The sequence below is a fragment of the Magnolia sinica genome, chromosome 1 (genome assembly GCF_029962835.1).
Source record: "Magnolia sinica isolate HGM2019 chromosome 1, MsV1, whole genome shotgun sequence".
In the NCBI taxonomy this organism is placed as follows: Eukaryota; Viridiplantae; Streptophyta; class Magnoliopsida; order Magnoliales; family Magnoliaceae; genus Magnolia; species Magnolia sinica.
The window spans coordinates 38,178,103-38,203,312 of record NC_080573.1 but is presented as its reverse complement, the minus strand read 5'-3'; the positions used below and the strand labels follow the sequence as shown (position 1 = coordinate 38,203,312).

The following is a 25,210-nucleotide window of genomic DNA, read 5'->3' as shown; positions in this document are numbered from 1 at the left end:
ATTTCAGAATCAAATGTAAGATACAGCATTAAACACAGGTTTTGGGTAGGATTTTCTGTTAGGACACAAGTATCAAAGCTGAAATGACTCATTATAAATCTAAACAACTAATGTCCTTATATCTGAATTTCATCTTTGGGGGAAGGGATCTCACGTCCGTAACTTTACCTGATATTCTAGTTTCTTGAAGGACCCAAGTATCAGAGTTTTGAAATAAGAAACTTGAAGGAAGCTTATCATATCCATTATGGAAATGAAAAGAAATATGCATATTTTGAATACGGGTGGCTCTCCCTCTTCCTTTCGCTTCCCGTCTCTTGGTGAACTATTTCTGCCTTGAGTAGCCATCCGAGCATTGAAGAGCTCCTCTGCATTTGAATACTTTTGAGTTCGGTTAAGCAAGTCGGTGAGTGTAGTTGGGGGGTTCTTCTCGATCAAGAAAATGAATTTCCCTTGTTTGAGGTCAGTCATCATGGCGGTAAGAGTTATCTGATTGGAGTAGCCGTCCACTTGAACCGCTTCAGCATTGAAGCACACAATATAGTCCTTTAAAAGCTTGTCCTCTCTCTGTGTTATCATGAGAAAGTGAGTCATGGGCTTTCTTCTATCCTTCCCGCCGATGAACTTAGTAATGAAGGCCTTACTGAGCTGGGCGAACAAGCTGATGGATTTGGGCTTTTAAGTGTCTATACCATTTCCGTGTGGCCCCCCACAATGTCAGAGAAAACGCTCTACACATTACATGTTTGAAAGCACCGTGGAGTTCCATCCATGCTCGGAAGGACTCTAGATGCTCGGCCGGATCCCATGATCCTGAATAGGGAGTTATCTTGGCCATTCGAAATCTGGACGGTAATCGGAACTTCATAATGTCATCAGTGAATGGGAGCTCGGTTTCTTCAAGAAGGGCATCCACGGAGGCAGGGGCCTTGGCCCGGCAAGCATCTTGGATGTCCCCGAGTTGAACTCGGATTTCTTTTAGTTATGCCTCTCATGGGACCACGTTCTCTACTGTGACTTATGGGGCTTTTACTCGAGCTCGTCTTCTCTTTTCCAATGTATGTTGCAAATTTGATTCAATGAGCTCGGTGGTTCCTAAAGTTTGCGTGGGAATGCACTTGCTTCTTGTTGGTTGATCTTTTGATACATATGATTCAGGAGGTATAAGCAGGGAGCAAGATTGCTAGGTTGCTGCCGCCAACTCTATGTTTTGGTCGTCAGGGAGAAGATGTTGCCTCTCTAGTATTATCATGATACGGTCAATGTTGTCAGTCAGAGCTTCGACTTGATTTTCAAGGAGACGAATTGACTTCCCTTATTCTGGAATCTCTGCACGATCACCGAGGAAGGAGGGTCAAGCTGAGGGCCTGATCGTGAAGCCTGAGGGTTCTAAGGTTGTTCTTCTAGTATTGGCTCGGCATTAGTGGCCAAAGCTCTTCTTTTTTCCTTTAGCCATCTAGATGGGAGAAGTATAAGGGTTGTTGGGCTCGCCAATGTCATGGGGAAGGTTTTAATGGCTTTGTTGTCATTCCCACAGACTGTGCCAAACTATTATCGCTGGAAACTGGTTGAACCCGTGACTCCACCTGTAGGCTACTAATACATGCACCAAAAAAAGGATGGACACTGGGGGCGCCGATTGTGGTCACGAACCATGGTGTGCCGTAAAGGCCGTTACGTAAAGGTAACGGTTGCAACTGTTATACGTTATGGGGTCATAATGGCTGTAACAGTCGTTATGGAAAAAAATAACCCGTAATTGCCGTTAACAGCACGTTACATCCCCTATAAAGGCCATAATAGCCTCGTAATGGTCTATTACGGGACATACAGGTTTTTCATACTTTTTAATCAACATTATGGGACAGATACAGGTTTTTCAGGGGTTTTTCCAATAAATTAAAAAATAAAAAAAGAAAAGAAGAGAGAGATTGTAACAGCCGTTATGGGGCCATAACAGCCGTTATGTCACGTATCATAAAGGTAATGGTGGTGTCCATTATAGCCAACATTACCATTACAGAACACCTTGCCAGGAACCCTCAGATGCCTTAAGTCAAGTAGATGGACTTAGAGTAAATGTGGCTGGAGTCGGGATTTTTGTGCGTACCTTTTCCCTCATGCGAGGTAATGTATTTATAGGTTTTCTACGCAGCTCACATATCTGAGTGGATCTGCCGCTGAAGGAGCCCGTATTGGAGTGGGATTTTACTCTCGAGAACATCTCCAATTCTATCTCGATCGGCACGATTTTCGGCTAGGATCTCGTCGAATCGATACTGTTTTTATACGACGTGAGATTCTCTCCGGATATTTCCATTCCAAGAACAATGTCGGTATCCAAGGTTGACCTTGGTTAAACAGCTTAATCGGGATGATCAGGTTGAATCTTATTACTGAGCTCGGGTGACCGGTTCAACTTGGTCAATGGATTCTTCGCTCAACTCGGCCTCACCATTGGTAGACATATCGGTGACTCAGGGGGGATTGTTCTGATGGTCTTTGCCACGTGTCTTATATGGCTGATCGGTTCGATTTTCCCCATAATATTCAACATCAAGTGGGCCCCACCAAATGGACAATTCACATCCAAGGTCTCACATTATGGACAGCCCATATCCAAATTGGCCCAACATGATTGATGATCCACATAGAGGTGTGCCCGCCCACACGATGGATGGTGGATATCAAAAGTGGGTCCCACATGATGGGCAACCACTTCGAAGGTGGGGCCCACAAGATGGACACATCAAATGAGGATTCCACATTATGGGTAGTGGAGGTTGAGGGGCCCCACATAAAGGACAATTAGCATGGATGGTGGGCCCCACATAATGGACGGTCCTTGTCAAAGGTAAACCCCCAATGATAAATGGTCCACATCCAAGACGGGCTTTGCATAATGGACAACACACTTTGAAGGTTTAGCTCACATGATAGATGATCCACATCAAAGGTGGGCTCCATATGATGGATGATCCACATCCAATGTCTGACATAATGGACGGCCCAAATGTCTTAAAACATGAAGATTATAGCCATCCATTCTTTTGTTATTTGGGGCATGGACAATCTATGATGAGATCCACCAAAACAACCATATGGATTGCTCTTATAATGGACATGATATAAACTTTAAAAATGACATCAATTACCCCTAAAAATAGCTCCTATTTGAATGTTTTACCAAATTGCTTATTTTAAATAAGAGCTTTTTCTGGTTTTGAAAACGTGATTTTACCAAACAAGCTTATTTAAAACAAGAGCTAGAACAAAAAGGGCTTATCAGAGTAGTTCTTATCTGAAAACCTCTTATTAGATTAGAGTAGATATGCCAAACGAGCCCTAACATTGTTTAGCGGGATATAATTTATCACCATTTGTGCTTTTCCTCTCTTCTGCTCACTGTGATTGCGGACTAAGAAGCTTTCGCATTAGTAAGTACCTATTCATCTTCTTTATTGTGCTTGATGGCCTAGCTTTGGACAGAAATATTGTGATGTTAGGACTTAGGATATAGGCTTTTGGAGAGTCAACATCCCATTTTTCTAGTGGATGCCCAGTACAACACTTTTATAGCAGCTTCATTAGTTTAGCAAGAGACAAAATATGAGGATAAGCATCTTCATGAATTGATTTAAGTTACCTAACTCACTCATACCTCTCTTTTTTCTTCAATCTTTAGCTGTTGTTGTATGATAGTTGTTATCAACGAGTTTCTGCTATGAATTTTGTCTTTAATCTAAATATCGGACGGATTCTTGGAAGGACCTCATTTTTGTCATCAAAATGCAATAATACCATGTCTTTTGTGACCATCAATGGCCCAAGGCTATTGAGTGTAACGATGCCTAGACCTATGTCATAGCCACCATTGTCGAGTTGAACAAATTCTATAATGATTACTTTGTCATTTAGTTGGATGGGTACATTCAGTGGATAATAACTTGATTGTCGATTTCCATTTATTGTCTCCACTGTATTTCCTCCTGGGAAATAAAGCTAATTGTCCCACATTTCTTTTTTGCAAAAAACTATGTGAGTGCCTATATAAAAAATAAAATTTTTTTTTTTTTTTTAAAAGGTCATATTTCTTCCATTTGGTAGCACTGTCTACTGCTTATTTTGTAGGAATAAGGATAATATTGTGGGTATGTACCAATGTAACAGCCCGACCAGCACAGTATGATATTGTCCGCTCTGGGTCCCACTGGACCTGCACGGTTTTGTTCTCGGGGTTGCCCCCAAAAGGCCTCATACTATGAAGGTTCCAACTCCACATATAACCACCACAACATCGTACAACGCTGGTCGGGCTGTTACATTTATATGATCAAGGCTACTTTCATTTGTTGAGGAAGATATTCATCTGGTCCATCAAATTTGGGGAAGTTTCACCATCGAAACTCTTTATGAAGCTATCAGGGAGTAACTTGTCTTTTTGAAAAGGGGTTTTACTTTTCCATCTTGGAAAGCGAGCTCGGTTAGAGCATATAGATCGCCGTCGTCTGCACTCATACAGTAGGCTCCCCACTTTGAGAAATACTCCATTAGAAATGTTTCCTCAGTTTCCCATTTTCATATGTATTATTTTTTTAATTGAATTGAGGAATTGGAGAGAAAGTTAGCCAAAGAAGTCGTAGTTGAGAAAAGCTTTGATAATATCTTCGCATGACTCTCAGACTATTTCGAGGTAGAAAGCTTTGAAACAATTTGTTTCCATTTTTAAAAAAAATATATATGAAAAAACTCCAAGTGAGGTTCAACAACTAAATTGAACTTGACTCAATGACTCCAAAACTGACTCACATAAGGCAACCCTTGAAAATTTTTATGATTTTTTCTTATACATTTTAGAAATAACTTGATGACTAACACACACATGCACGCGTGCACACTTGAAGTATTAAAAAATAAAAAATAAAAAAATTGGCTTAACTTGATAGGGGTATCAGCGATTAGAGAGAAAAGCAAAGAAACAACGGAGATCACTGGACAAAGGATTGACATGCAAAGATCATACCATGGGTTGCTCTGATTGAACAAATGTGGATGAACTCCTAGGAGGATCCTAGGTAGAGACCACTCTCCACTTTGGTATATGAACAAACTGGGTTCAAGTCCTCCTTGCATGTCACCGGGTCCAGGTCCTCTTTCCATGTCACTGTTCATTATTGTGTTAGGTTCACTAGCAAAGTGGAGAGAGGCCTCTACCTAGGATCCTCCTAGGAGTTCATGCACCTCTGTTCAATCAGAGCAACCCACGGTATGATCTTCGCATGTCAATCCTTCGTTCAGTGATCTCCTAGGTAACACACATACGCACAAGCACACACACACACACACACACACAAACATAATCCATATATGCACATACATATGTAGATACATACATTCATAATACATGTATGTATGTCTACATATCCATCTACATATGTATATATGTACACGTGTATGTTCATGCGCATGTGGGTCCATATATATGTACATATGTGCGTGTGTATTGACAATATGTTGACATTCTTTTACCATCACCTTTTTATCACTATTATAACCTTTTAACTCTTTTTTTTATGGAAGAGTTACAATTTTATTGATAAAGCAGGCCGAAATGGACAAAAGAATCATAAAACAACCCTTTAAATACAAAAGAGATCACAATCATCACCAACAATTGAGACCAAAACCCATTCTTTTACATTTAATTTGGCTCTTTTGTAAACTTCCAATGCTCCCCCACACGGGATGCAAAAACATCGGTTGTGTCGTTTCCCCAATAAGGCCCAAATGCTGACCAATATAGCTAGCCTCCAACACCTCCTTCCATTCTGACCAACTCCGCCCTTGTGCCACAAAAGAATAAGTCCCTCAATTGACTCTGGCATCACCCACATCACCCCAAATAGACCCAAAAAGCCCTCACACACTAACCTTGCAAAAGCGTAATGAATGAAGAGGTGGTCGACTAATTCCTCATTCCACATAAAGAGAAGGCATATATTGGTGATTGTCATTCTCCTTGTCCGAAGATTATCAATCGTGAGCACCTTGTTCTAGCCAGTGTTCTAAGTATTGGTATCGCTACAAGTTTCGCTGGCCAGGGATATGAAAAAATTATCGATATCACCAATAATATCGCTGATAACCGGAAATGCGGAGAAACATGGAAAAAACAGTGGAAATTTTAGTGAAACTTCAAGAGATGCTAAAATGTACATATTTGCATATTTAGAAATAAAAAAATTGCAAAAAGAATGCATATATAACAAGTTTCCATTTAATGGGGCCTTAAAGCATGTGTTGTTGTAAGAAATCAATCCAACCATCCCATCCAGCCAATTTAACCATCCAACCTTCCATCAATTATGCAAAAATCAACGATACATGATATTTCACTAAAAAATCATCAACAATTGGAAAGGAAACGAAAGATTGTCGTCACACATGTTGTGATATTGATAATATCGAGGTATCACCAATGACAAATTGAACACTACATACAACCATGTGCCTAAGAAAAAAAAATATATTGAAATAATTTTTTTTGTAGTAAACAAAATTTTGATGATATCAATACATTGGCGATATTATTGAAATATCGTCGATACACTTATGATACAAGCATTACCTAGAATTTACATAGTTGAAAATATTGGCGATACATTGACGATATTAATGCATTGGCAATACAAGCGACACCTAGAATTTACATAGCTGAAAATATTGGCGATTACATTAGCGATATTGATACGTTGGCGATACTTAGCGATACATTGCTAATACCTGAAAATTTTGATACTACCAGCGTTATCGTTATCGCTACTAGTGTTATTAGTATCGTTGAGCTGGAGATAAAGATAATATCGGAGATAATTCGAACATTGGTTCTAGCCCACCAACCAACCAAGCGCAAAAACCATGGGAGGGACCCTATAGAACCACAAGAAGGTGACTGCCACTTCCTTTCTTGAAGAATCCCCAACGAGTAACCTGTAGAAGGATCGAACTGAAAATTTTCCGAACTTATCTTCTAGCCACATTAATACATCCATAGCCATTGGACAATAACAAATACCCAAGAGTCACTTCAACAATCGTAAAAATTCTTCATCCTCTTCCAACAGATTCTTTCAGCATGGAGAAGTCCACGCTACCCTTGAACCATAAGACAAGCAGCAAAGAGCAATAGTGATTTCTGAATTCAGGGCTTGACTAGCCAACTTCAGGTGGTTCCCTAACTATTACTTCCTTACAAAGACTACCCCCTGTATCAAACCTCCATCACCATTTGCCCACAAGTGCATCATTAATAATCTCCAACTTCCTAATGCCCACTTCCCCCTTCCCAAAATGATTTGCACACCTTCTCCCACTTCGTCAAATGGAACTTATTCTTATCCTTTGCTCCCGCCACATGAAACCATGCCTAAGTCGTTACAACCTATTTAACACATCCTTTGGGCACTGAAATAATAATAATAAGTAGAACAAGAGATTCTATAAGGTTTCTTTGATAAAAGTCAGCCCGACTCCCAAAGAAAGATGTTGGTGTTTCCAAGATGACAGTTCCTCTCTACTTTCTTGATCATTTTATCCTACAAGTTCTTGGCACGCTTACCAATACACAAGGGGATCCCCGGGGGGGGGAACGATCCAACCTAACATCCAAACACCTCCGTAAATGACATAACTTCCTCCTTTGAAATGCCAATACCTAGCATCTCACACTTTTCTACATTCACCTTTAGGCCTAACACCACATCAAACCAACAAATAATCTTCCTAAGTTTGTCCACCATCGAAACATCCAAACCACAGGAGAGAATGGTATTGTCTGCAAACTATAGATGAGAAACCTGGAGCTCTCCTTCATCCACCCGGAACCCGCTTACAAGGCCTGTCGGAATCCCATTCTCCAACATTCTGCTTAAGGCTTCCGCTACAGCCACAAACAAGAATGGCGATAGTGGATCCCCTTATTTAAGCTCCCTCAAAGATTTGAATAACCCTTTTGGAGACCTACTGACTAGAATCTAGAATCGAGAACTTGGCAGACCCGATTTATGCATGAATCCATCCCTTCCATCTCTCTCTACACCCAAACTAACCGAGCATGTAGTCCAAGATTTCCCAATAGATATGATCATATAACTTTTCTAGATTAAGCTTACAGACAATCCCGCTCATACCTTCTGTTGGAGCATAAAATTTGATTACGGAAGATGAGAAAAGAAGCAAGAAAGAATTGAAGAAAGAAGAAAGAGACAAAGAAAAGTTTAAATCACGCAGAGCCGACGAGTTGCGCAGAGCGATGAATAATGTAGAGTTTGAGTTGCGCCGGACCGTGCAACTCATCACAGTTGCGCTGGTCTGCGCAACTCATAGCAATCGAATGATTGCACCAAACAAGATGCGAAGTGGGCCCCATGGTACAAGAATTGAGGCCTCACACGTGTGGAAGCCTATAAATACCCCCCTCATTTAAGGGATCGGATTTCCAAAAGACCAGTACCTTTGATAGGTATTGGAGAGAGAGAGAGAGAGAGAGAGAGAGAGAGAGAGAGGAGAGGGTTGAACCGCGCGACTCCTTATGAGTTGCGCGGGCCCGCGCAACTCCTCAGCCTGCGTAACTCACAAAGGAGTTGTGCGGATGACTTATGAAGCAACATTATACTATTTTTTCTAGAACACCTCAAGTCATTCCTTAAGGGATTCCTAGCATTCTTTTATTATGTCAATGAAGGAAGATGCGTGCGGGGAGAAGAGTCGCACAACTCATCTCTTATGAAGACATGAATGATGTGAGCCGGAATGCTGCCAAAAATTATATTTGAATCTATTCAGCATTTGTACTTTTAGTTATAAAGACTCTATCTTGGAATCAAAGGACAAAAAGGATGTGATGAATTCATAATGAATAAATTTGATGATTATTCTCTTTATTCTTTCTCATTGTCATTATTAAGATAATCCCTCGAATCAAATACTTTTCATTTCTGGTCGAAACAAAATGACAACTCTACTAGGGATTTTCTATCTTACTTGATATTGACTTGGGAACAATCTGGAGAATTTCATCATTGTTTGGCTTCTTATAAGACACCAAAATGGCGACTCTCGACGGGAACATCCTTCCTTTCATCTCTAGGATAGAGTGTATTGGCAAATAGATACTAATTGACATTTCTTTTTTTCTCTGACAGAATTGCAATAAAGCAACAGTGAGTGTATTAACTGTTTAAGAGTAAAGAAACAAAAAAAAAAAAAGAAAAAAAAAGGGAGAGAAATGGATGACAACCGCTCGCTGAGACGAATAGGCAAAGCCGTAGTAATCACATTATGCTCGGGCAAAAGAATAAAAAGTCCATGAAAACAGAGCATTGAAATGATGAGAGGAGAAACATCTGAGGAATACCATGGTAGCAATAGAGAAGAAGAAAAGAATAAGATTGAGAAGGTAACATACGATGTAATAAGTCATCTGAAAGGCATACCAGCTCGACTAAGTGTGTACGACGCGTTGCGACTATCAGAAGATTCTCGACATAGCCTGATTCAAGCTCTATCCGATAATAATGTCAAAAAGCATTGCTCACAGAAATGGAACACGAAGAACGAAACAACTGCATGCCAGTAATTTCTTTCTCCAATGATGATCTAATTTGTGATAAAGAGCACAATAGGCCGTTGATGGTCGTAGCTCATCTTCGCGGCAGGCGGATCAAACGAATAATGTTAAATAATGGGTCCGCGGTGAATTTGTTACCATTGACAATGTTGAATGAATTGGGATATCGTCGTTCCCATTTGCGCCCTAGTGAAATGATGATAAAAGGGTTTAATCAAGACGGATAACGGGCGCTCGGCAAGATCACACTAACATTGGAGATAGGAGAGTTAACGACAGACGTCGTCGTCATGTCATTAATGCATTAACAACATATAACCTCCTCTTGGGAAGGCCATGGATGCATCAATACGGCGTTATACCATTGACCCTTCATCAATGTTTCAAGTATTGTACAGACAGAATTCAGTGTAAGGTAATGGCCGACGCAAAACCATCTACGGAAGCAGAATCTTTCTTCGCTAACGCCAACTATTATGACGGATTCGCTACAGAAAATAAAAAGGGGAATGATGTGAGCATAACGGCAAGAGGAAGCTAAACAAAGATAGTGCAGAATGAAGTTGCGAAAATAGAGTTATCTAAGAAAGAAAACATGAAGCCATTCCTGACTATGCCAAAGAGGTTTCGTGCCAAAACACTTGAGACGATCAGGACATCCCTCATTAACATTGTTATCACCTGAACAGTTGGAGATTCTATAGTCAAATTATACGATGTCATTACCACACGTAGAAAGGAAGAAGCCATTCCCGGCTATGCCAAAGAGGTTTCATGTTAAAGCTAGTTCAAAGAACCCCAAGCCTATTGAATTTCATGCAATTTCGGAGGCAAAAATAGAAGAAAAGATAGATGAAAAGGTGAATCTCAAAAAGTTAACATCTGAAGATCTAGAAAGATACAATCCTGCTAGCATAAAAATAATGAAAAATATGGGTTTTGATTGCGAAGAACCAACCGGGTTAAATAGTGGAAAAGGTATTTTGATCCCGATTGGAGTCGATGAAGAAAAACGAGAGAAATTCCGTGGATTAGGGGAAGAATCTTCAGTAAATATGGTCACGGTTGGGTCAATGGAAGAGACAGACTCTGAAATAATCAAGCGTCCTGAAGCAACTCCGAAGCAGATGGAAGACGGGGGCCAGCCAACAATTGACGGTTTGTGAGAAATAAATCTGGGAACAGAAAAAGGACCACGAAATACATTCATAAGCACCAGTCTCCCTGAACAAGTTGATCAGTATATTAAGCTTTTAAAATAAAACAAAGATGTGATTGCCTAGACGTATGCAGAAATGTCCGGCTTAGGACCATCAGTGGCAACCCATCGGCTGAACATCTCCTAAGACAAGAGGTCAATTAAGCAAGCGCAAAGATGATTTCACCCAGATTTGATTCTTCTGATCGAAGAAGAAGTGAATAAGCTAATTAAAGTTGGATTTATTAGAGAAGTCAAGTATCCTAAATGGATATCAAACATTGTCCCGGTGAAAAAGAAAAGCGGACAAATTAGAATGTGTTGACTTCAGAGATTTAAATGAAGCATGCCCGAAAGATGACTTCCCATTGCCGATAATTGAGTTATTAATTGACAGTACAACTAAATATGCCGTTATGATCTTCATGGACGTTTATGCTGGATATAACCAAATAAGATTGGCTCCAGAAGATAAGTTACGGCATTCAGAACATCTCTAGGAATTTACTGTTATAAAGTTATGCCGTTTGGTCTCAAGAATACTGGCGCAACATATCAGAGAGCAATGCAGAATATATTCCAAGACATGATACATAAGCATGTCGAACGTTATGTGGACGACCTAGTAGTTAGATCAAATGATCATGAAGAACATCGCGAACATTTAACTTCAGTATTTTGTCGACTCAGAAAGAAACAGCTAAAAATGAATCCATCTAAATGTGCTTTTGGTATCTCGTCAGGAAAGTTTCTCGGTTTTGTTGTCAGGCACAGAGGAATTGAAATAGACGCGGGAAAGATTAGAGCTATTCAGGAAATGCCGCCTCAAAAAATGTTAAAAGAATTGAAAAGTCTGCAAGGAAAGTTAGCGTATATTCATCATTTCATTTCTAATCTCCATGGAAGATGTCAGCCATTTTCTCATCTAATGAAGAAAGGGACAGAATTTGTATGGGATCAATCATGTCAGAATGCGTTTGATTCAATTAAGGAATTGCTGAAACAGCCCCCAGTACTGTCAGCTCCTGCAAAAGGCAAACCCCTCATTCTTTATATCTCTATGGCAGAAAATTCATTAGGGGCTTTGTTAGTACAAATGAACGAACAAGGGAAAGAAATCGCGCTATATCATTTGAGTAGAACTCTAATAGGCGCTAAATGCAACTACTCAGCCATTGAGAAAGTATGCCTAGCACTAATATTTGCAGTACAGAAGTTAAGACATTACTGTCTTTCTCATGATATAATCCTAATCTCGCGAGCGGACCCCATAAAGTTCTTGATGACAAGACTAATGCTATCAGGGAGGTTGGCTAAATGGATGCTTCTACTTTCAGAATATATGATCACTTACGAACCAGCAAAAGCAGTGAAGGAACAAGCAATAGCAGATTTCTTAGCAGCTCACCCCGTACCGAACAATGAAACAATCAACGATGATTTTTCAGATGAACAGGTAATGATGATAGAATCGCCTAATTTGTCAAAAATGTACTTCGATGGTGCTTCCAGGACTTTAAGCACAGGTGCCGGAGTGATATTCATCAGTCCTCAAGGCGACCTATTACTGTATTCCTTTACATTATGTACGACATGTACTAATAATGAAGCTGAATATAAAGCTCTCATTATAGGAATGGAAATAGCTCAAGAGATGAAAATAAAAGCGCTACGAATCTTCGGCGATTCTAAGTTGGTGATAAACCAACTTATGACAGAATTCGAAATAAGAAAGTAAAAGCTCCTACTGTATTATCGACAAGCACAACAATTGTTGGAGCAATTTCAAGACGTTGAAATCAAGCAGATACCGCAATCAGAAAATGCAAGGGCAGATGCTTTAGCTAGCTTGGCTGCAGCTTTATCCTGTCCTAATCGAAGTCCTCTTCAGATAACAATCAAAGAAAGAAGATTCTTACCGTCCACTGAAGATGTTAGCGAAATCTCTGAAGCACTTCCCGTAGCTGAAGATGCCAGAGGATCCAGCACAGAAGCTGCAGATAAAGCAAAGAGCGAAGAAATTCATTATATGCAATGAAGTGCTTTACAGAAAGTCATATAATGAGGTGTTGTTGAGATGCTTGGATATGAAAGAAGCAAATCAAATATTACAAGAAGCTCATTTAGGTGAATGTGGGGTCCATCAAGCTGGTAGGAATTTGTTCCATCGGGTACATCGAATGGTATATTATTGGCCTACAATGTTCAAAGACGTGATTGATTATGCGAAGCAATGTCACGAATGTCAAATACATGGTGACGTCATACATGTACCTCCTGAAAATCTTCATCAATCAGTGGCTTCTTGGCCCTTTGCAGCTTGGGGGATGGATGTTGTCAGCCCTATAAATCCACCGTCATCTAAAGGAAGACAATACATTTTGGCGGCGACAGATTATTTCTCGAAGTGGACCGAAGCTATCGCACTAAGAAATGTCAAAGAGAAGGACGTCGTAAATTTCATACGACATGCAATAATATACCGCCATGGTATCCCGAAAAGGATCATCACTGATAACGGAACTCCATTCAAGAACAGAGGTATGGAGAAATTATGCTGAAAGTTCGATATCCAGTATTCATTTTCGACGCCTCACCATCCACCGGCTAATGGGTTAGCTGAAGCATTCAATAAGACAATTGTGAAAATATTGAAGAAAACAGTCACGAGAAATAAGCTTGATTGGGATGAGAAGTTGCAGGAAGCTCTATGCGCCTATCGAACTACTCATCGTACTGCAACGAAAGCTACACCAAATTCTTTGGTTTATGGGGTTGAAGCTGTTATCCCCATTGAAACGCAAGTTGCATCGCTCAAAGTATTAGTACATTAGTCAATCACTGATAATGAAAATCTCAAGATAAGACTGGCGGAATTGGATTTGCTCAATGAAAAGCGACTGGCAACCCAACAACGGTTACAATTATATCAGGCAAGAATCTTCGCTGCCTTTGATAAGAAAGTCAAGCATCGCTCATTCAAGAAAGGCGACATGGTTTTAATGTTGAAAAGGCCGATAGTGGTCACCCGTAGAACAGGGGGCAAATTTGACCCTAAATGGGATGGTTCGTACATAATATCCGAAGTGTACTCCAATGGAGCCTATCGGGTGGTAGATCAAGATGGACCGGGCATAAGTATACTGGTCAATGCTCGCTTCATAAAAATATATCGTCCCTGAATATGCACAAAGTTTTGATTCAAAAGATTCACAGCATAATACTTCTCAATCAAAAGGGGGCAGGACAAGCAGAATGATGAAAAGGCCTCAAAAGGCAACGCCGTGTATTCTTCTCTGTGCAATGAATAAAAATGCAGACTTTCAAGCATATCAAGTTCAAGCAAATTATTGTCAAGCGCCCATGATTATCGCCAAATGAAAAGCGCCCATGATTATCGTCAAAAGCTGTCATCGCCATCGCCATATTGCTGACGCAAAGGCCATTTTATTATCTAAATTCATCAAAATTAATATCACCACCAAGCTGATACACTATTCTAACCAAAAAATTTATAAATATCATCAGCAATGGCGATATATCAATTTCGATTTATTATTTTCAACAGGGCCTATAAAGCCAACTACATATAAATATCATCGGCAATAGCGATTCATCATTTACGGCAGTGGAACAAGCTTATAAAGCCAACCACGTATAAGTCTTATGACAACGATGGCGATTTATCATTTACTACGCATAAGACTTATCATCATTGGTGATGGCAATACAATGAGATTATTCGGGCAGCAGTGAGAAGCCTGTGACCTTAAAAAAGCCCGCAAAGAGCATCACATGCACCCATGCGGGCAGTTGATGAAGAAATCACATAAGACCCATGTTGTCTGTACAGTTTCTGACAGCGTCACGAGAGCTGGTGAGAAAACGCCCTCTCGTGAATGGGTCTGACCTATCAGACGAAGAAAAAGTGAGTCCCTGAAGCAAGATGACTCCCCAGATCTCTGGCTTGATTTCAGTAGTAACTCATGAGGACAGATCTCTTAAGCAAATGACCCCTCATTAATAGACTTGTGGCCTTGGATTTGGTACCTAAAGATAGCCTTGCGCGCCGTGAACTCTAGAGAGTTACTATGGCCAACCCCGTGCGTAAAACCTACCGAGTTCACCACCCCAGTAGCTTCATTGGGCTGCTCTGATGGATTGCGGTTTGTGAACTCCCCGACTGCGATAAGTCTAGTTAACTCTAGAGAGTTACAGAGAACATTCGCGTGAGACCTGACTCCAACTACTTATGAGTCTGAAAAACTGTGATCGCTCCACTACTCGTGAGCTTAAACTATGTGTGAAACTAACTAAAACTGAAATTTAGTTCCGACCATTTAAAATGCCATATAGGCGATGCTATGCTAACAGTCGTATATAGATTGTTACTGTGTTAGCATGTACTTATTACATACACTTACAAGAACTGATCATTTCTTAAAATTATGCTTGCTCAAGCTTAAATTGTATATGATGCTTTTAGAGCTAATTAAATTAAAAAGTCAGAATCAATCACCATAGGAAATATAATTATTAGTCTCAAACTAGCGTATAACTCTGCAAATGCATATGTTCATTCATCGCATATAGAAACGCACTGTTAAATGTTATATCTTCTTTTGAATTAGGTTTCAATTATAGCAATATTAAAAACATTCGAAATGCTTGCAGTATTCTATTCAAAAGTTCAGCCTTCTAGAATAACTACCAGTCAATTATAATATATTCGTCTTTCTGACGAGAGCTATGAGGTCTTTCCACTTTTTGTCTTTTTGACGATGAAGGAATATTACCTCGCAAAATCCTCAAAGGCGGCGGAGAATGAAATTGCAGATGATTGTCATTTTCTGCTGGACAGTTTGAGGGTACAAGTGTACGCTTCGAATCTCTTAAAGGAACGCCAATTGCTATCCATCCTTCAAGAGTATCAGCAAACTTCGTTTCACAAATATTGTCTTCTGAGGAAATTCTTATGCAAAGCTGGCCTAGACAGGGGGCATGATATGCTTCTTCAAAGTATCCTATGCCTTGGACTTTCTGATAGCTTCTTGCATGAGGTGGAAAAATACGTATGGCATAGTTTACTGGGTAGTAATTGCTCACTAAGAAATATTGATGAGCCCACCAACGACCGGATAATCATAATCGGGAATTGGGAAGCGAGATCCAGTATTGACATTCAGAAGCTGCTTCCATATTAAGGCCCAGTTATATGGTCTAATGCCATAACTTCTCATGGATCTCGTGACAATGTCGCAAGTTCCTGGTACTGTTTAATCACACCCTTGGGATACAGATACGTATCGGTTATCGCACGGGATATATCGTTTGTATCGCATAATGTATCGCACTTTTTGGGAAACATGGGGAAACATTGAGAAAATGGTTGAATTTTTCAATGAAACTTCATGGATTGTTAAAAGGACCTTAATACACACTTTTAAATCATAACATCTCAAAAAAAAGGTGCACATAATAAATTTTGTTTGTATAAGATCCTAAGTTATGTGATGTTTAATTGAACTAATGCAACTATATTTAAATTGAATGCATGACATTTATAAATGTATGGAAGACATGTATGAAAACACAACCAATTTATTGAAAAACAAAAGAAATAAAAATGGATAAATATACATATAAATGATAGGGACGTTGTGGCCTATACCGTTTCATGCGCTAGAAACTTAGATAGGGCCCACCGTGATGTTTGTGAGAAATCCATCCTACCCATTTGTTTTGTGAGCTCATTTTAGGACATGGTACCAAAAATGAGCCGATCAAATACTCAAGTGTGCTAAAAATGTGAAGATTGAACGTAAACAATTGAAATATTCGTGGGGCCACAGAAGTTTTAAATTAGGTAATATTTGTCTTCTCAGTTCATCTCAGTAGGAATGACATTATAAACGGTATGGATGGCATTTAAACATCACCGTCGACCTAGGGATGTTTTAACGGTAGGAATTTCCCTACCCACCTTTTCCTTTAGTGCGGCCCACTCGAGTCCTGGAACTTGCTCACTTTTGGTCCCAAGTCCTAAAATGAGCTCACAAAAAGGATGGACGGGGTAGATTTCTTACAAACATTATGGTGGGCCCACCTAGGTTTCCAATGCGAATTTCCTGCCAAAGGCTTTCCAGGAAATCCGCATAAGTGGATCGGCTTGTGTACCACACATCACCTTGGTGTGTTGATGTCAACAAGTTTTGTGGGTCCCATCATGAGGTATATTTTATATCCAAACTGGCTGTCCATTTGGCAAGCTAGTCGTAACACTTGAGCTGAAAAATAAGTCAGATCCAATTATCAAGTGGACCACACTGCAAAATGTAGTGGAGGATTGAACGTCTACCATTGAAACCATTTTGGGGTCACAAAAGATTTGGATCAATATGATATTTTTTTTTCCTCTTCATCCAGGTATGTGTGACCTCATGAACAGATTGAATGGAAAATAAATGTTATGGTGGGTCCTACAAACATTTTAATGGTGAGAATCATTGTTCCCTCAGCTATTTGTGGTGTGGTCCTCTTAAGCTTTGGATATGACTTATTTTTAGGGTCATGATCTAAAATGATCTCGCCAAATAGATGAACGGAGTGGATATAATAATACATCATTATGTGCCCATGTAACTTTGATCTCATTTGAACCATTTGTATAACTCGGAGCGTCAGCGCTCGTCTTCTTACAACACAACCTGTGTGGTACATCAGCCCGTCTCGTGGGGTCCACCTTGCTGTATATATATTTTATCCAGGCCGTCCATTTATTTTTTCATATAATTTAAGAATATTATTCCAAAAATTAAGCAGATATAAATTTTGGGTGGGCTACACCAGAAAAATTAAGCAGATGCATATCATTTAATGGTAAGTGTTTATTAATCACTGTTTGATGTGGTGCGGTCCACCTGATATTTTAGTGTGTTTGATTTTTTGGATAACATCATAAAATGGGCTATAAAAACGAATGAACAGAGTGGATCTACAACATCTCATCGACGTGGTCCCTGTATCAAGCGTAACACCCAATAAGTTAGTTTCTCATGTAGCACCAATCCACCGAGTGCATTTACGGGTGCGTTTTATTTTATGCACTTAGTAAAAACCGTGGGACCCACTGTGATTTATATATTTTATCGACTCCTTCAATCCATTTTAATAGATAGTTTTTGGGCTCGATCCCAAAATTGAAGCACATTTAAAGCTCAAATGGACCGCACCATGGGTAACAGTGTCAATTGAATATATACCATTGAAAATTTCCTGAGGGCCACTGAAGTTTGGGATCAAGCTTATATTTATGTTTTCCCTTCATCCTTATTTCTGTGATCTAATGAACAAGTTGGATGACAAATAAACATCACTGTGGGGCCTGGAAAGCTTTCAACGGTTGAAATCATTATTCCCACTGTTTCATATGGTGTGGTCCACTTCAGCTTGGATATGCTTAAAATTTGGGATCAACCCCCTAAATGAGATGTGAAAACGGTTGGACATCGTGGATAAACCACATACATTCATGGTGGGCCCCACGAAGTTTTATCAATACGATAAAGTGTACGAGTAACTTAGTATGCAATCAGATTTCTTATGAATTTCAGCGAAGGAAGCCGCATTTCGAAAGAGGGAAGAGGGTTCTGGAGATTCCAAACCCTAAAAATCTCAAATCTTCTCCTCAACATGCCCGATTTCTCGCCAAAATCTCGGTCGCAGAAATCCCTTCGCCGAAATCTCCATTACGATGTTAAATCTCCATTACGATGTTAAATCTCGGTTGGATTCAAAGAAAAAATAAAGAGGGAAATTGAAATTACCACTGTTGATGGAGTGGCCCATCAAATTTGACCTCCGATCATGCAATTTGAGTCTACAGGTACTAAAATCCTCCCTTCGCTTTTTCCTCTGTGTTTTTTTTTTTTTTTGGGTAATTACGAACTCCACGGATCCAACGATGAGTGATAATATCGGTGATATCCACGATATCGATCATAATGGGGCGATATCCTACAATATATCACGCGATGCAATCATTTTTTTCTCTTTTTTGAACTTCCGAGTGGTTTCGTGCGGGTTTCATGTCGCTGGACAGCGATAATATGGTCTAATGCCATAACTTCTCATGGATCTCGTGACAATGTCGCAAGTTTCTGGTACTGTTTAATCAAAGCCGAATTGGCGAGCAAATCTGTTGGGATAGTATGGTTCTCGCCAGAATTTGTTACCTTCTCGAGCGAGAGAGTACTGGATCTGATGGAAACAAGGAATGAGTCATCATCAACAACTTTTGTATCTTCTGGAAAAGTGGAGAATGGAAATTGAAAGAAATCAATGGGGTCACTATCCTTTCTCTTTCGGGTGACCCAGCCGTTTGATTTTTCAATCATCTTCTTCAATTGATAATGTTAGAGAGGAAGTCGATGAGTATCTGAATAAGCTATTTCAAAGTCATCAAAGGTCCAAGGAAAATATATTCCTAACCAGCCGACAAAGAAATGCCAGGGAGCACAGACCGAAGGAGGCTCAGTAGATGATCTTGCAGAATCAGAAGTGATGTCTCCGAAAGCACGGTAAATTGAGCAAAGGACTGGGGGAGCTAATGGATATTTTCGACCTTCTGCCATCGCGCCCGCAACTACGAAGAGGGATGGCCTAATGATTTCAGCTTGTGTCGAACTAGAAAATATCACCAGGCTTAGCCAATAGGCCAAGAAATCAACAAGTTCACAAGAGGAACTGTACTCAAAAGAGTTCTTGATAGTCTAGCGGAAAATTTTGAGGTCTTTATGACCAGCAAAGTTGTCAAGGTAATGGTGTAAAATATTAAACAAGAGATATGAATATATATATATATATATATATATATATATATATATATATATATAAGGATTATAAAGGAAGAGAAGAGAAGTCATACCATAAGTTGCGAGAAACATGAGCTAGGCAATCGAGAGAATGAATTTCCCAAGGCTGTGAGATATTAGCCAGTTCCTTAAAGAGTTCAAGAGAAGTTTTTGAGACTTCGGACTTATCATTTCCTTCAGAAGTGAGAGCAAGCTCTTCATTCGAAGGCATGTCTTCATAAAAAAATATTACCCATGATGGGAAGACCCGCTATGCAAAGGAGATCCCATAAGGTGATACTAATTTCACCCTGAGGCAAATGAAATGAATTGGTGATGGGAGACCAGTGATTGAGAAAACCCCTGAAAATAGTTGTATCATTGTAGAAATGTTCTAACGTAGCTATTATTGCATCGAAAAGACCGATTTGCTTTAGTACGACGGTATGTTTTCGAACAATAGCTCAAGACTAAGCGTTATAGAAATCCCGAGGTGATAAAAGACCTTTTGCAAGAAATTCTTCCGTCTTCCAGGGTAAATTTGTATTAAAGAAACGTTGTTGAGCAATCTCGAAGAAATGAGTGGGATAGATTTGATGAGGATTGTAGCAAGGACGCAAGAATCGCATTCTATGGATCGTGCCGGCTTTCTGATAAGACTTGTGTTTTTTCCAAACGTCCTTCTAAAATTCTAGGCTCTGTTGTGATCCAATTATCTACAAAAATGAGGCTTTTCTGTTGATCTGGTGGTTCGCTATATAAGATCGACCAATGACGTCAGAAATTGACAGGGAGGGTAGTTGTTTCATTTATGGAAGAGTCGTGAAGTTCCAAGACTTCTTCGTTAATGTCTACACAATCCCAAGTATTTTCAAGGCTTCGTTTAGGCGAATGTCTATTCCTTCTTGAAGACGAAGTTTTCAAACACTTCATACCGGTAGAATGGGATTACCAGGTTGAATATAAAGTTTTGAAAAGATAAAAGGAGAGTTCAAGGACTAGAGAATAATCATAACTTGAAGAAAATTGGGCAGAGTTTCAAAATAAGAAAATATGTACTAAGTACAAAGAAGTTGCGTAGGTGCACAAGTTGCGCGAGCAATGAGTTGCGCTAAGGAGTATGTTGCGCGAGCAACGAGTTGCGCAAGACAAGTTACGCGGTTCAAGGAGTTACGCGGAAAAGGGTTTCATGCACAAGAAAATTTCTGAAGCAAAGAAAGGTTGTGAAAGCTAGTATTTATAGCCGATAGGACCCGATTCAGTTAAATGGGATCCAATTCAGTTAAGTTGCGCGGGTTCGCGCAACTTGTCTCTTAAGCAAAAATGTTTTAATCCTTCATTTTGACTTGATGATTAGTCAAACATTGGATCAAGGGGGCATCTGTTGGAGCATAAAATTTGATTAAGGAAGATGAAAAAAGAAGCAAGAAAGAATAGAAGAAAGAAGAAAGAGACAAAGAAAAGTTTAAATCGCGCAGAGCCGACGAGTTGCGCGGAGCGATGAATAATGCAGAGTTCAAGTTGCGTCGGACCCCGCAACTCATCACAGTTGCGCGGGTCCGCACAACTCATGTTTGTAGCAATCGAATGATTGCACCAAAGAAGATGCGAAGTGGGCCCCATGGTACAAGAATCGAGGCCTCACACGTGTGGAAGCCTATAAATATCCCCCTCCCCCCTCATTTGAGGGATCGAATTTCCAGAAGATTAGTACCTTCAACAGGTATTGGAAAGAAAGAGAAAGAGAAGAGAGGGCTGAACCGCGCGACTCCTTATGAGTTGCACGGGCCTGCGCAACTCACCAAGGAGTTGCACGGATGACTTATGAAGCAACATTATACTATTTTTTCAGGAACACCTCAAGTCATTCCTTAAGGGATTCCTAGCATTCTTTTATTATATCAATGAAGAAAGATGCATGCATGGAGAAGATCCGCACAACTCATCTCTTATGAAGACATGAATGATATGAGCCGGAATGCTGCCAAAAATTATATTTGAATCTATTCAGCATTTGTACTTTTAGTTATAAAGACTCTATCTTGGAATCAAAGGACAAAAAGGATGTGATGAATTCAGAATGAATAAATTTGATGATTATTCTCTTTATTCTCTCTTTGTCATTATTAAGTAAGATAATCGCTCGAATCAAATACTTCTTGTTTCTGGTCAAAACACCTTCCCTATGACATGAGTGGATGCACTCATGCACGATCAACATGTTATTCATAATCTATCTACCTTTTATAAATGCACCTTGGATGGAACAAGGATTGAACGGAATCTCATGGCCAACACTTTTTCTAGGATTTTGTACAGAGCTCCAATCAAGATAATGGGCCTGAAATCCTGCAAATGATAAGGTCCCACTTTCTTCAGGATCAATGCAATGATTGATGCACCCAATGTAGTCAGAAGCTGATTGCTTCCAAAAAAAAAAAATCGAACAAAGGCTAGCATGTCACCTATTACCAGCTCCCAAAAGACTTGGAAAAACGCCATGGGAAACCATCCGACCACGGAGCCTTTCCCTCCCCAAAGCATCCATCATCACCTTTATCTCCTCCTCAAAAACCTGCTTTTGAAGAGAAGCCACCTCATTTATAGGGATCATCAAAAAAGCAAGGTTATTGAGTCTAGGCCAAACCCACCCCTCACCTAAAAGGTCTTTGTAAAACTTTACTATAGTGTCACACACTTCAGATTTCTCCTCCAGCGTAACTCTGTCCACCTCCATGGAATGGATTTTGTTGTTCCTTGCCCTGGTGCCTGCTACTCCATAGAAGAACTACGTGTTCCTGTCTCCCTTGCTTCCATTTTATTTCCTCTTTCCTTCAGTCGATTCTTGTATTTTAGAGAAGGAGCCTCCCTTCTTGCCATTCACTCCATTCCCTCTTAATATCAAGCACTTGGATATTGGAAAGCATGAACCCTAGCTTTTGCTCCCAGCTCCCTAACACCTCATTTTTCCAACCTATGAGCTTGCCTTTGAGAAGCTTTAACTTCCGAAATAGAACAAAGCCCGAGTGACCTCCCACCAAGAAAGACGTCCACCACCCCACCAAATTTGCAAAGCCCCCCGCTTCAAGCCACGAGAGTTCAAATCTAAATGGTTGAGGGCCCCAATCGCCATCCTCCACTTCTAACAAAATTGGATAAAAGTGAACATTTTACATAGGAAACAATTTCATCAGACATGTTACATTAAGATTTAATAAACCTAATTTTTTACATTTTTATTGTATTTCTCTGCAATTTTGTAATGTAAACAATTGAAAGAAAAGGAAAACTACAAAGGATCTTTTGGGGAAGTTCTAAACACAACAATAGTAATCTATCATATTGCCCAAGAAATACATTTTTTAATAAACCTATGGTGCTCAACACCAGCCTTAGGCACTGCTAAGGAGCTACCTTTGAGCATAATTTTGCAGTGCAAAAACCAAAAACAGTGTAGCAGCACTAGTGTCGCGAACTTATGCGAGATAATTTGAGCTCAATATTCAATCAAGTGTCCCTAGGGTGGGAAATGGCCGGGCCTGGTCTGACCAAACCTAAGTTTTGAATAGCCTTGGCCCAACAGGCCTATCCCTAGCAATACAAATTGCAAGACTAAAATCTTACCTATCCTGACCATTGCCACCCTGCATTTCCCCTCTCATTAGTAGATATTGTGTTTTAACACTTTTCTCTTTATTTATGTGCTTTATGAACCATACAGACCAATTATACTCAATCCATCCAAAAATTGGGGTACCCAGATCAGGTACTTGGGTACTCAGACAAGGTAATGCAAAGGCATTTTCACACCGGGCTCGAGTGGGGTCGCCTGTGGGATGCAGGGGCACACTCAAGGTGGGCGGGGCCCACAGGGGAGGTCTCGTGTTCGAGACTCCTCACTTGAAGTGATTAATGCGCATTTCACACCGAGCTTGAGTGGGGTAGCCTGTGGGATACGGGGACACTCGGGGTGGGCAGCCCGTGTGAGGCGGTACTCATGTGATTTAGGGCTCACGAGGGGGGTGCGGCCGAGGTCCCAACCCATGAGATGTGGGGCATGGGCTATGAGATAAAGGGATTAATTCGCCATGCTCTAATAGTTCGAGCTTTTAGAGAAAGTGGTTAATTGTCCTGCATCAAATTGGTATCAGAGCGGGAGGTCTCGTGTTCGACTCCTCATCAGGGGTGATTAATGCAGGGGCATTTTCACACCGGTCTCGAGTGGGGATCGCCTGTGGGATGCAGCCATGCACCGGGGGTGATTAATGCACATTTCACACCGAACTCGAGTGTGGTAGCCTGTGGGATGCAGGGACACACTTGGGTTGGGCGGCCCGTGCGAGGCGGTACCCATGTGATTCGGGGCCCACGAGGGGGGTTCAGGCGAGGTCCTAACCCATGAGATGTGGGGCCTAGGCTATAAGATAAAGGGATTAATATGACATGCTTTAACAATTAGAGCTTTTAGAGCAAATGGTTCATTGTCTTGCATTAAATTGGTATCAGAGCAGGAGGTCTTGAGCTCCAGTGGGGTAGCCTGTGGGATGCGGGGATATACTCGGGGTGGGAGGCCCATGTGTGGCGGTACCCATGTGATTTGGGGCCCACGAGGGGGGTTCGGCCGAGGTCCTGACCCATGAGATGTGGAGCCTGGGCTATGAGATAAAGGGATTAATTCGTCATGCTTTAACAGTTTGAGCTTTTAGAGCAAGTGGTTAATTGTCCTGCATCAAATTGGTAGCAGAGCAGGAGGTCTCGTGTTTGAGACTCCTCACCGGGGGTGATTAATGCAAGGGCATTTTCACACCGGGCCCAAGTGGGGTCGCCTGTGGGATGCAGGGGCACACTTGGGGTGGGCAAGGCCCACAGGAGAGGTCTCGTGTTCAAGACTCCTCACCGGGGGTGATTAATGCGCATTTCACACCGGGCTCGAGTGGGGTATCTTGTGAGATGCAGGGACACATTCGGGGTGAGCGGCCCGTGTGAAGCGGTAACCATGTGATTTGGGGACCACGAGGGGGGTTCGGCCAAGGTCCTAACCCATGAGATGTGGGGCCTGAGCTATGAGATAAAGGGATTAATTCGCCATGCTCTAACAGTTCGAGCTTTTAGAGTAAGTGGTTAATTGTCCTGCATCACAAGGGACCCCTCTTTTCTGAGATATAAACTCCACATATACTAGGATTTGAACTCTTACCTATTAGGTATTTAGTAATTAATTGTACCAATTGGGCTACACACCTAACTTGTGATGTTACTAGGGAAATATATTATCAAGATTGTACTTTTGGGTTGTAACCAACCCTTGCAGTACCCATATCCATACTCGAGTAACATAGTTGTAAACAATTATTCTTTTTTTTTTTTTTAACAGAACATAGTTGCAAAGTAGCACAAACAATCATGTTAACAAAAAAGAAATGAAAAACCAATGAATTGAACACACATAAATTTACTTTACCATGAAGATGCAAACCATACCCATACCCTTATGCTTTAGAGTCATTTTTTATCTAAATGTGAAGTTCGTTA

The 25,210-nt window shown here is 40.5% G+C and overlaps 1 protein-coding gene across 2 annotated transcripts in view; it reads right to left on the bottom strand.

Moving 5' to 3' along the window:
* Positions 1-25,210, bottom strand: part of LOC131246217 (F-box/LRR-repeat protein At3g48880-like) — a 38,856-nt gene that overhangs the window by 6,536 nt on the left and 7,110 nt on the right. The window lies entirely within an intron of this gene.